The sequence below is a fragment of the Anser anser genome (assembly GCF_964211835.1).
Source record: "Anser anser genome assembly, contig: HAP1_SCAFFOLD_64, whole genome shotgun sequence".
NCBI lineage: Eukaryota > Metazoa > Chordata > Aves > Anseriformes > Anatidae > Anser > Anser anser.
In genome coordinates, this window is record NW_028153592.1 from 554,748 (window position 1) to 567,169 (window position 12,422).

The following is a 12,422-nucleotide window of genomic DNA, read 5'->3' on the forward strand; positions in this document are numbered from 1 at the left end:
CAGTCAAATGCCCTTCCCCTCGCTTGCCCCCTTAGCTGCTTTCTCCGTTAACAAAGAGAGTTTCTTCTGAGCATCTGGATGCTTGCCCCTGCAAAAAGCCTGGCAGTGTTACTGTACAGCCTCCATATTCTGCCATGCAGCTCCTCCAGAGCAGAACAAAGGTTCATGGAAGAGGCTTTGGAGGAGGGCTTTGGAGAGAAGGCTTTCTTTTGGCTTGGAAGACAGGTTTGCTTCCTGTCAATGAGAGCCGTGAGAAAACCGCCTCAGAAACCCTCCAGCAGGTCTGTGTCTCTTTGCAGAGAATGTGGCCGGCACATCTGACCGCCTTCAGTGGCGAGACCACCCCTCGTGGGATCCAGATGTTCCCAAGGTGAGTGCATTTCCTCTGCAGCCCTTGGCTGACCCAGCGGGAGGCTTCCCACCTCCTGCTTTGGACCGTGCGCGGCTGGGTCTCCACCTTCAGCACCCAGTCAGGGCTAAATCCCGGGGAGACTGGTTCCTGCTTAACTAATGCTGAGTTTCGGCTACGAGTGTCTTCACCTGGAGCGGAGGGGCATTGTGGTTGTGTTCCTTGTGCCCGCGCTGTTCCGATTCCCGTCAAAGAGAGTTGCCTGCATGTGGAGGGGAATTTAGGCTACCTTTTCTGGTGCTGCGGGAAGACTGACAACAAACCCCATGCATGGGCATGACGGAAAAGGGATGCCATGCCTCGTGCAACACCAGGAGGATTACTGCCAGCAAGCTGCAACGGGTAGGAGGCCAGCCTTCTTCAAGCCCGTGTCATCGTTTGGTTGCCAGGTTTCATCTGACTGTGAGGAGAAGGCCAGAGGCCAAAGCTTCCACCACCTCACAGGAGGAAGCTTCAGGAGAGCGCAGGATCAGAAGAGGTAAGGGAACAGGTCCCTGCTGTCTGGAGGTGGTCCCTGTCCCATGCTGGCTGACTTGAACCAGGTTAAAAGGCAGTGCCCACGCGGCTGCTCTGAAGAGCTTCCTCCTTTCCTAGTTTCAGAGAGCCATCCTGGCAAGCTGCTGCAGAGGAGGAAGAAGCTTTCCCTCCCCATCCTGACAAGCTGGGAGCCGGGCACAAGGCAGCAAGATGTGGAGAAGAAGCCGTCTACCAGGTGAGACCCCTGGGGGAAAGGAGGAAGGAGCCACTTGCAGCCACACAGGAGAGATGTCCCCTTTGGACCCACCAGCCGCAGGGTGGCTCCTGACACACGTCCCAGCGGAGGCCGCTCTCTCAACGGATGGCAAGCGTGCAGCACGTTTGCCTGAGACTGGCACACCAGCTTCATTTTCCACCAGGGCCCCGATCCCTGGGGGAGCTGAATGCAGGGCCTTGTTGCAGAAGCTCTTCTCCCTTCAGGAGCCCCCCCACATTGCAGCAGAGTCCATCTTCTTGTCTGTGGGAGCAAATGTCCCCTGCCTTCATTCTAACATGTCTCACCGTGGCTTAGGATTGCCGTGGCCCCTGCTGTTTCTTCCAGCCTAAGGAGCTGTGATACCAGATGGAAAAGTTTCTTTCAGGCATTTTTTTCAAACGCTATCCCAAACGTTGTGGCAGGCACAAGAGAGTGCTGAGGTAGGGAGATGGCATGACTGCCCTCCTTACCTGACGGCTTTCTCAAATGTTACTGGCTCCCCTCCGCAGCGATAATCTGTTTTCCACCCGTAAGCGCACCGTGTTTCAGGGCCACAGAGGAGAAGCTGAAGTAAAGCCCGGGTGGGCCATAATGGTGTCTCTCGGCTCCTGTCCTTGCACAAGACACCGCTCCTCTCCTTCTTCCACCAAAAAGGGCCTGGATGTGGGCATCCCGAGCCTTCCTGAAGGCAGGTGGTGCCACAGCTTCGCGTTTGGCTCTCTCTGTCTCTGCTGAAGAGAACACGGCCAGTCCAATACGCCCGCTCGCTGCGGAACTGCCGTCTGCTGCAGAGGCTGACGCAGCTTGCGAGCGCGGACTGGAGACCGAATTCCCCTGGGCTCATGCAGCCTCCTCCTGGTGTCTGTTTGCAGTGTGCTCCCCCCGTGTCCAGGCAGCTCCCCCGGGACGAAGAAGGCAGACAGGCAGGAAACAGCTCCTCGAGCCAAGTCCACCACTGTTATAAATGACTGAGTCCCAAGTAGGATTACAATCAAAGTTTACAATTTATTAAACGAATAGAGGCGAGCAAACAGCGCTGGGTGCGCCGGGAGTCTCTGCTCCACCAGGACGCACACCTGTTACGTAAGGCGGCTGGTTTTTATGCTCCTAGGCTAATACATATTCATTAATACTTCTAGAAGAGGCAGGGTTATTATAATTGGTTTCCCGAATCCAAAGTCCTCCCAGGTGCGCCTGCTTATCAGTCTCTGTTAGTCTCTTGGGGGCCGCTCAGACGGGGAGGCTCATATTCTTCCTCCTTATCTAGTGCTCTCTTGGCCGGCTGTCAGAAGTTACTGCACGTCCGTGCAGAGTCAGCAGGTTTTCTCTGAAGAAATCCCTTTGTTCTCTTATCACCTAAACCCAGGCCTCAATGTTAACCCTTCAAATCCCTTAGTGGCACGAATTGCTGGACCATTCCTTACAACCACCACTGCGCTCCCTGCTCCTGAAGCCTCCAGGAGAGCGCTGCAGGTACCTGCTCTGCCTTGCTGCAATGACCGTGCTGTTTGGGCCTGTGCAAAAGCCTCTTTGTGTGGAGCGATCCCGAGCAGGTCCCTTGGGATGCGTTCATTTCCACGTTTGTTACCTCCTTCATCTCTTCCTCAGGAGACAGAAGGTGACGTCCCGCACACATTCCCTGCCTCTTACTGCCTCCCGTGTTGCCATGAGCCACTTCATTTTGACCAGGGGCCATGGAAAAGGAACAAGGCCTTTCTGGGTCATTGATGGCAGAGGGCTTTGGTCACCGCGGGCTGTTCAGCTGTGTTTGTCACGAGTTGAGGAGCCTGGCCTAGCTTCAGGGCCCCTCATCCTTGAGTGTTGAAGCACTGCTGACAGACTGGCTGAGGCGAGGGGGCAGGAGTGCGGGTTAGGCCTGAGGGACAGCTGAGACCAATCCTGTCTGCTGTTGTGTTTTTGTTTTGTTTTGTTTTGTTTTTTTTCCTCCAGGAGGTCTGGAACCTGTCTTCACAGTGGGACCAAACAGACAGCTCATGGCCCACGTACCGAAAGCTACAAGAGCAAGCCCGGGCAGAAATGGCTGCATGGGAAGCCTGGTCTGAGGGGGAGGACCAACAGATACCCCAGCTACTGGCAGTGATCAACAGCGCTGAGAACAGCAGCGATCCTCTCCGCCAGGGCTCCGAGGGCGGCAGGTCCCAGGGTGGTGGGAGCAGGACGGGCACCAGGCCGCAGGGCAGGGCTTTGCCTGCTCCTCCCTGTGAGGGAGAGGTTGTCAGCAGAAAGGGAGGGATAAAAGCAGCAGCCAGACGTGGGCTGGCAGCGCCGAGTCGCCTGGTTCCCAGGTCCTGTTGCAGGGCCCTTTCAAGAGGTCCTCTGGGAAACAGCACCTGTGTGTCCAGTCCTGTTTGATGAGAGCGTCTTCTCCTTGCAGCGATTCAACAGCCAACATGCTTGGACTCCCCGTCCTCCAGCCCAGCCCAGGAGCAAGGAGGTCAGGAAGAGGTGGAGGAAGGCTGAGAACCCTGCCCCAGCAGAGGAGTTGGGAGCAGCAGCCAAGCTGGAGAGACTCCAGCCTGAGTAAGTGTGTGCCGGCTCCGTTCCCGTCCTGGGGCACTCGAGTAGCTCTTGAGTGATGTCAGGACATGTCCAGGAGCCTGGTCCCTGAGTCCTGGGCTTGCCTCTGACAGCCTTTGATTCCTCCTAAAGCGGGCATGACCTTGGTTACCGCCAAGGCCTAAAACTCATCACAGGTTGGAAGGGTGGGTGCACGTGGCACCGCATGGGTGCAGGGTCTGGATGAGGGGAGAGGCAGAAGGGGTGTCTGACAGAGGCTGAGGGATCCCTTTCTGCTGTGGAGGCACTCCCACCTTCCTGCCCTCTGCCCACCTCCCTGCCCTCTGCCCAGCCCAGCCCAGCTTCTCATGCTGGGCTGGCCCCAGGGCAGTGTCCGGAGCAGGCTGCTGCAGGGCTCTGGGCACTGCCACCACAGCCCCAGTCCCTCTGAAGGGCACGGCAGCTCCTGGGGGCACAGAGGGCTCAGCCCCACAGATGGGACATCCGAGGCACAAGCCAGCCCCTGGGAGGCCTGCAGCCCCTCCGTGCCATCCCTGGGGGTCTTCAGGCAGCTCCTCCTGCCCCAGGGCCAGGGCAGCCGGGCCTGAGCTGCTGCAGCCAGAAAGGATTTGCTGGTCCCATTCCTTCCTCATCAGCTGAGATCAGGTCTCAGACAAAGAAGAGGCTGTAGCTGCATTTAGTTTGCTTAAATATGCTGAGAGCCTGGGGATAGCTGCTGCCGAGAGGCAAAACCCCTCTCTCAGCAGAAGGGATGAGGAACAAAGCCTTCATCCTGTTAGCCTGATCTCACAGTGATACCCAGGCACAAAGCTGCCAGGCTGGCACCATGACTGTGGCAGGGTGCCGCCCCGGCCAGCAACAAGCAGCATTTCAGGAGCATCCAGCCCTATTGCTTCTTGTGCAAGTGACTGGCCGCCTTCCCGAGCCTGTCGGGCTTCTCGTGCATTCGACACCGCAAAGAAAAGGGAAGACAAGGCGGTGAGGCACAGGGAGCGAGCAAAGGCAGGGGCGGGCAGGGGCGCCCCGGGCACACGGGCCGGGTCCCCCCCTCAGGCCCCGAGACGCCCCCAGCCCGCCCACGACCCCTAAGATGGCGGCGCCCGCCCTGCCTGGTCAGGCGGTCGCACGGTTGCCATGGCAGCGAGCCCCAGGCAGCCGGCAGGGGGTGGGGCTCCCTTTGCCTGGCGGCTCTGGCAGCCAATCGGCGCCCGGCAACCGGTGCTGCTTCTTTCCTCTGCTCTCACTTCCGCGCTCTCCTCCTGGGCCTTGTGTTGGGTTGGGCCCGATTGCTCCTGGAGCTTGGGCACAGTGCTGCTGGGTGGCAGTCCTGTGACTGCAGGCGGGGACGAGCAAGGGATAAGTCTTTGCCACAGCATTTGCATCACGTGAAGGGAAGCTGCTCGGGATAGCACCTGAGGGCTTGGGTCTTCTTGCGCAGTTGCTGTCAAACACACTCACCAGAAAACAGACTCTAAATAGGGACCTTGTTTTGCTTGTTTCTACACGGGCTCAGGGTGATAAGGGACGTTTTTAGCCTAGAGCAGAGGAGGGTCTGAAGGGATCTCACCAATGCCTATAAATACGAGAAGAAGGTGGTTTTTCTCATATTTGTTTTTCCCCTTATATTTGTTGGTTTATTTCTTTGTCTTCTTTCTTATGAAGTTGTTACCCATCTGAACCCCCGAGTTCTCACACTTTTACCTTTTTCAATTCTCTCATTCATCCTGCTGTGAGGGGAGAGGGGAAAAAATGGCTGTGCGGTGCTTAGGTGCCTGGCAGGTTATACAGCATCAGTCCCTGTGTGTCTTCCCTTCCTCGTGCATGCTGTCTCCCACTGAATCCCACAGGAGCTGCAGAGTCATCTTTTGCCTGTGGACATCTTAATTCGGTACTGTCCCTGTGGGTGACTCCAGCTTGACTGATCTCTCCCTTTGTGAGGCTCCAGTCACTGCCTACCCTGGGCAAATGCTGTTCCCAGTTGAACCGGTTTGTGTGTGCTCAGCTGTATCCGTGTGTGCACGTTTGTGTGTGTGTACAAGACGGTGTGTTTATGTACACACATGGGCGTATTTGCTTGCTAGCGCAAGAGTGTTGGGTATTCTGGGGCAATTTCTCCTGGTTGCTGATGCAACAAGAAGCTGGGCTGGATCTTAGGGCTGAGGGACCTTTCTTGATGGCCTGAGGGGATGGTATATGGAGCATCAGGATGTTCTCAGTAGGCTCTCTTTTCCCATGGGGCTTGCAGAGGCTTCCAGCCATGCAGAGATCCAAGGATGTTGCAAGGATCCAAGGGCTTGCTCTTTCTGTGATCACAGCTTCACTCCAGTCCTTCAGGTGTACGTGAGCTGAGAAGCCTCGTCCGGTGGTGACTTTTGAGGTAAGGGCCAACAGATAGCTTGGGGGAAACTGTCTCAAGGATGCGTGCTGGCCCTAGGAACTGCAGGACAGAAGCAAACAGACACAGCTGCACAGGGTGAGAAGTAGACCCAGCTGGGTTGGGATCACTGCTGCCAAACCCTCTCACTGGGTTCCATGGTTGTGGCAGCTTCAGGCAGCTCCCCATTAATTTCCTGGACGATGTCCTCTGCCCTGACGGTTGTGGGACAGTCACGGCTGTGTACCTCAGTGACTGTTCACCATTTCTGCTGTCATCAGACACCAACAGCTTACTCCTAAATCCTACCCTCGGTCTCTCACAGCTCACAAAATGAGCTTTTTCTTTGCCTTATCCGTGGAGCAACAGGCTTTTCGGGGAGCAGCTGCTCAGCCCTGGTCTTGGCACCAGCTTTGAAAGAAGAACCAAGTCTTCAAGAAGAGCACTGGGGAGATGCAATTTTATTAGGCAGACGCTATCACAGAGTTTACTCTGGCCTGCTGTTATACACATATTATAAAGCCTCGAGAGTAAACAGAACAGTTTCATTCCGCAGTAGGTGGCCGAAGAATAAAGAAACATATTTCTAAGAAATTAGTAAATGCAAATGATACTGAGGATAAAAACTTCAATAATGATAAACAAGGAGCAGGCCTGCAAGGGAAGTCATTTGTGTAGATCATTTAAATTTATCACTAATCAGAAATATCCATGCAATCACTTTCCTAACAGCACTCTTAAGCTCCTTGTTTCTCATGCTGTAGATGAGGGGGTTCAATGCCGGTGGCACAACTGAGTACAGAACTGCCACCACCAGGTCCAGAGATGGTGAGATGGAGGGGGACTTCAGGTAGGCAAATATGGTCATGCTGAGAAACAGGGAGGCCACGGCCAGGTGAGGGAGGCACGTGGAAAAGGCTTTGAGCTGTCCCTGCTCAGAGGGCATCCTCAGTACAGCCCTGAAAATCTGCACATAGGACAGCACGATGAAAACGAAACAGCCAGACGCTAAACAGAATCCAACCATAATTATCCAAACTTCCCTGAGGTAGGAGTTTGAGCAGGAGAGCTTGAGGATCTTTGGAACTTCACAGAAGAACTGGTCCACAGCATTGCCTTGGCAAAGTGTCAGAGAAAATGCATTAGCAGTGTGCAGCACAGCATGGAGAAAGCCACTGCCCCAGGCAGCTGCTGCCATCTGGGCACAAGCTCTGCTGCCCAGGAGGCTCCCGTAGTGCAGGGGCTTGCAGATGGCAACGTAGCGGTCGTAGGACATGACAGTGAGAAGATAACACTCTGCTGAAAACAAAAAGAAAAAGAAAAAGACCTGGGCAGCACATCCTGTGTAGGAAATGGCCCTGGTGTCCCAGAGGGAGTTGACCACGGCTTTGGGGAGAGTGGTGGAGATGCAGCCCAGGTCGAGGAGGGCGAGGTCGAGGAGGAAGAAGTACATGGGGGTGTGGAGGCGGTGGTCGCAGGCTGCGGCGGTGAGGATGAGGCCGTTGCCCAGGAGGGCAGCCAGGTAGATGGCCAGGAAGAGCGCGAAGTGCAGGAGCTGCAGCTCCCACGTGTCTGCGAATGGCAGGAGGAGGAACTCGCTGATGGAGCTGCTGTTGGACATCTGATGCCTGTTGGGTATGGAGATCTGTACATGTAGTAAAAGGCAATGAAAAGTTAGGACAGGTTTCTCTGAGTGAACCCTATGCCATTCCTTGTAGACCTCCCCCTGCCATACTCCAATGCTTTTTGTTTCTCTGCTGGAATCTTTCATTTAGCTCCATGACATGAGCTTCATTTTTAAGGTTCAGTGTGCGATGAGGAGCAGGGGCCTCTGCTGCTGGTCTCGCGAGGGAATCAGTCCTGACCCAGTGCAGGGAGTACACAGGAACATAGCAGGAGGGCAAGGTTTTATTTTCAGATTTTGTCAGATGAAATGAATGCCCAGCCTATCTGGGCAATATGTTTCAGTACCTCGCCTCCCTCTGAGTGAAGAATTTCCTCCTAATCTCTAATCTAAATCTCCCCGCTTTTAGTTTAAAAACATTCCCCTGATCCTGTCATGATTTGATTGATCAAAAAAATAGCTCTCCATATTTTTAGAAGACCCCTTTAAATGCGGAAAAGCTGCAGTGAGGTCACCCTGCTCAGCCCCAGCTCTCTCAGCCTTTCTTCGAAGGAGAGGTGCTCCAGCATGCTGATCATCTTCATGTCAGCATGTTAACATCTGCATTCCGCTGCTACATAATGTAGTTGGCAGAAAGGAGTTTTAGGGGCAATGTTTTATACACATTCTCTTCCCCCTCTTCATGCCCACACAGTGTTCTCTGAAGTCAGAAATCCTGAGCATTTCTGCTGCACTCACAGGGAATGGTTGTGAGACCTGAGAGGCAAAGGGATTCCCTGTGGCTCAGAGCAGAGTGAGGGAGCTGGCTGGACTTGTCCCCAGCTGCCTGAGCTTTTGTAGATGGAGGGCAATCACATTTATGTTACCCTGAAAAGAAGCCAGATGCTGCTGAGACCAGATGAATCCACTGCCAATCTGTCAATGCCCAGCCTTTCTCAAGGGACCTGAACAAGGTCTCAGCACCACACCTCTAGTCAAGGACTAGAGGGGACCCCAGGGTCCCGAGGGGGCCTCGGTACTCCGTATCCGAGTACATTCTGGAAGAGCTGAAGCGGAGTAAGGTGGGCTGGTGTCCTGGGCCCTGCAGAGCAATCCCTGCTCGAGCACCATGGCAGTGCTCTGAGACTGCCCGGGGTGCCCGGAGCAGCTTCTTGGCCAGCTGGGAGAGAAACCAAGGCCAGATGTGCTCTGCCTCTCAGGTGTTTGGCACACCCTAGGGCTTCACTCTTCCCTGCGGCCTGAGTGGGGAGGGCGAGCAGAGAGATGGGGGAATATCCTGGCTCCGTGCCTAGGACAGTTGCTGGCAGTCAGTCCCAGGCCTAATCCGTGTGCTGGAAACCTCCGGGCGCTTCTCTAGCCAAGGGATGTTGGCAAATCCTGTGAGGGGGGTGACGAAAGAAACAGAGGATGCGGCTCTTTTGCAAAGCTTTCCAAAGTGCCCCACCTTGCCCCATTGTCCCTGAGGAGCGGGCAGGGCACAGAGCAGTGTCCCCCTGCTCTGACAGTCATCCCTTTTCCCGTCTCTCAAGAACTCCCTCCTCGGCCTTTCTGTCTTTTCTGTGTGCAGGGCGTTTGGGTTGCGGGACTCGGGACCTTTGGTGTTGTCCGAGAGCAGTTCCATGGCAAAGAAGAGCTGCTCTTGATTCGAAGACCTTTCTTCCAGCTGGACATCGATGAGTTGTGGCTGGAGGAGATCTACTGTCCCACTGAGATCCTCCCTGGTGAGAAGGCAGCAGCCCCCCTCTTCCTGCCCCATGTCCGCAACGGTTTGTTCTCCCTGCTCTTTGGAAAGGCCTGGGAGAAGTAGAGGATTGTCTCCGACGGTCAGGGTACAGCTTGAGTTCCCCCAAAAGAAACTGTGCCCCAGGAGCAGTTCGTCTGAGCGACCCTTTCTCTGGGAACTTGTTCTGAATGTTGCAAGCAACTTGGGCTTGCTGTGGCAGTGAGGATGTTGCTTCTCCTTGCAGATGGTGTCAAGATCGAGCCGCTGAACTGCGTGCAGCTATCGCGAGCCACCTCCTTCCCACTGCACGTGGTGAAGAACTGTGTGCAAGAGACCATCCTCTTGTACTGCTTCCTCCTGAGGAGCAAGGAGCACGTCCCCTTTGCCTTCAGGGACATTGGTGTTCTGACGTGCGAAGATGGTTTCCCGTGCATGAAGTTTTATCTGGACTGTGTCAAACGTCTGGAGAGCACTGCGGGCCTTGTTGCACTGCTCCACAGTGTAAGTTGGTGAGGTTTTGAGGGCTACTTCAGTTTCTTTGGGAATCCTAGTGAAGGGTGAGGAATCCGACCGCTGTTGGCCAGCCCGGACATGGCAGGCCAGTCAAATGCCCTTCCCCTCGCTTGCCCCCTTAGCTGCTTTCTCCGTTAACAAAGAGAGTTTCTTCTGAGCATCTGGGCGCTTGCCCCTGCAAAAAGCCTGGCAGTGTTACTGTACAGCCTCCATATTCTGCCATGCAGCTCCTCCAGAGCAGAACAAAGGTTCATGGAAGAGGCTTTGGAGGAGGGCTTTGGAGAGAAGGCTTTCTTTTGGCTTGGGAGACAGGTTTGCTTCCTGTCAATGAGAGCCGTGAGAAAACCGCCTCAGAAACCCTCCAGCAGGTCTGTGTCTCTTTGCAGAGAATGTGGCCGGCACATCTGACCGCCTTCAGTGGCGAGACCACCGCTCGTGGGATCCAGATGTTCCCAAGGTGAGTGCATTTCCTCCGCAGCCCTTGGCTGACCCAGCGGGAGGCTTCCTGGGAAAGTTTCTTTCAGGCATTTTTTTCAAACGCTATCCCAAACGTTGTGGCAGGCACAAGAGAGTGCTGAGGTAGGGAGATGGCATGACTGCCCTCCTTACCTGACGGCTTTCTCTGATGCTACTGGCTCCGCAGCGATAACCTGTTTTCCACCCATGAGCGCACCGTGTTTCAGGGCCACAGAGGAGAAGCTGAAGTAAAGCCCGGGTGGGCCATAATGGTGTCTCTCGGCTCCTGTCCTTGCGCAAGACACTGCTCCTCTCCTTCTTCCACCAAAAAGGGCCTGGATGCGGGCATCCCGAGCCTTCCTGAAGGCAGGTGGTGCCACAGCTTCGCGTTTGGCTCTCTCTGTCTCTGCTGAAGTGAACACAGCCAGTCCAATACGCCCGCTCGTTGTGGAACTGCCGTCTGCTGCAGAGGCTGACGCAGCTTGCGAGCTTGGACTGGAGACTGAATTCCCCTGGGCTCATGCAGCCTCCTCCTGGTGTCTGTTTGCAGTGTGCTCCCCCCGTGTCCGGGCAGCTCCCCCGGGACGAAGAAGGCAGACAGGCAGGAAACAGCTCCTCGAGCCAAGTCCACCACTGTTATAAATGACTGAGTCCCAAATAGGATTACAATCAAAGTTTACAATTTATTAAACGAATAGAGGCGAGCAAACAGCGCTGGGTGCGCCGGGAGTCTCTGCTCCACCAGGACGCACACCTGTTACGTAAGGCGGCTGGTTTTTATGCTCCTAGGCTAATACATATTCATTACTACTTCTAGAAGAGGCAGGGTTATTATAATTGGTTTCCCGAATCCAAAGTCCTCCCAGGTGCGCCTGCTTATCAGTCTCTGTTAGTCTCTTGGGGGCCGCTCAGACGGGGAGGCTCATATTCTTCCTCCTTATCTAGTGGTCTCTTGGCCGGCTGTCAGAAGTTACTGCACGTCCGTGCAGAGTCAGCAGGTTTTCTCTGAAGAAATCCCTTTGTTCTCTTATCACCTAAACCCAGGCCTCAATGTTAACCCTTCAAATCCCTTAGTGGCACGAATTGCTGGACCATTCCTTACAACCACCACTGCGCTCCCTGCTCCTGAAGCCTCCAGGAGAGCGCTGCAGGTACCTGCTCTGCCTTGCTGCAATGACCGTGCTGTTTGGGCCTGTGCAAAAGCCTCTTTGTGTGGAGCGATCCCGAGCAGGTCCCTTGGGATGCGTTCATTTCCACGTTTGTTACCTCCTTCATCTCTTCCTCAGGAGACAGAAGGTGGCGTCCCGCACACCTTCCCTGCCTCTTACTGCCTCCCGTGTTGCCATGAGCCACTTCATTTTGACCAGGGGCCATGGAAAAGGAACAAGGCCTTTCTGGGTCATTGATGGCAGAGGGCTTTGGTCACCGCGGGCTGTTCAGCTGTGTTTGTCACGAGTTGAGGAGCCTGGCCTAGCTTCAGGGCCCCTCATCCTGGAGGGTCGAAGCACTGCTGACAGACCGGCTGAGGCGAGGGGGCAGGAGTGCGGGTTAGGCCTGAGGGACAGCTGAGACCAATCCTGTCTGCTGTTGTGTTTTTGTTTTGTTTTTTTTTCCTCCAGGAGGTCTGGAACCTGTCTTCACAGTGGGACCAAACAGACAGCTCATGGCCCACGTACCGAAAGCTACAAGAGCAAGCCCGGGCAGAAATGGCTGCATGGGAAGCCTGGTCTGAGGGGGAGGACCAACAGATACCCCAGCTACTGGCAGTGATCAACAGCGCTGAGAACAGCAGCGATCCTCTCCGCCAGGGCTCCGAGGGCGGCAGGTCCCAGGGTGGTGGGAGCAGGACGGGCACCAGGCCGCAGGGCAGGGCTTTGCCTGCTCCTCCCTGTGAGGGAGAGGTTGTCAGCAGAAAGGGAGGGATAAAAGCAGCAGCCAGACGTGGGCTGGCAGCGCCGAGTCGCCTGGTTCCCAGGTCCTGTTGCAGGGCCCTTTCAAGAGGTCCTCTGGGAAACAGCACCTGTGTGTCCAGTCCTGTTTGATGAGAGCGTC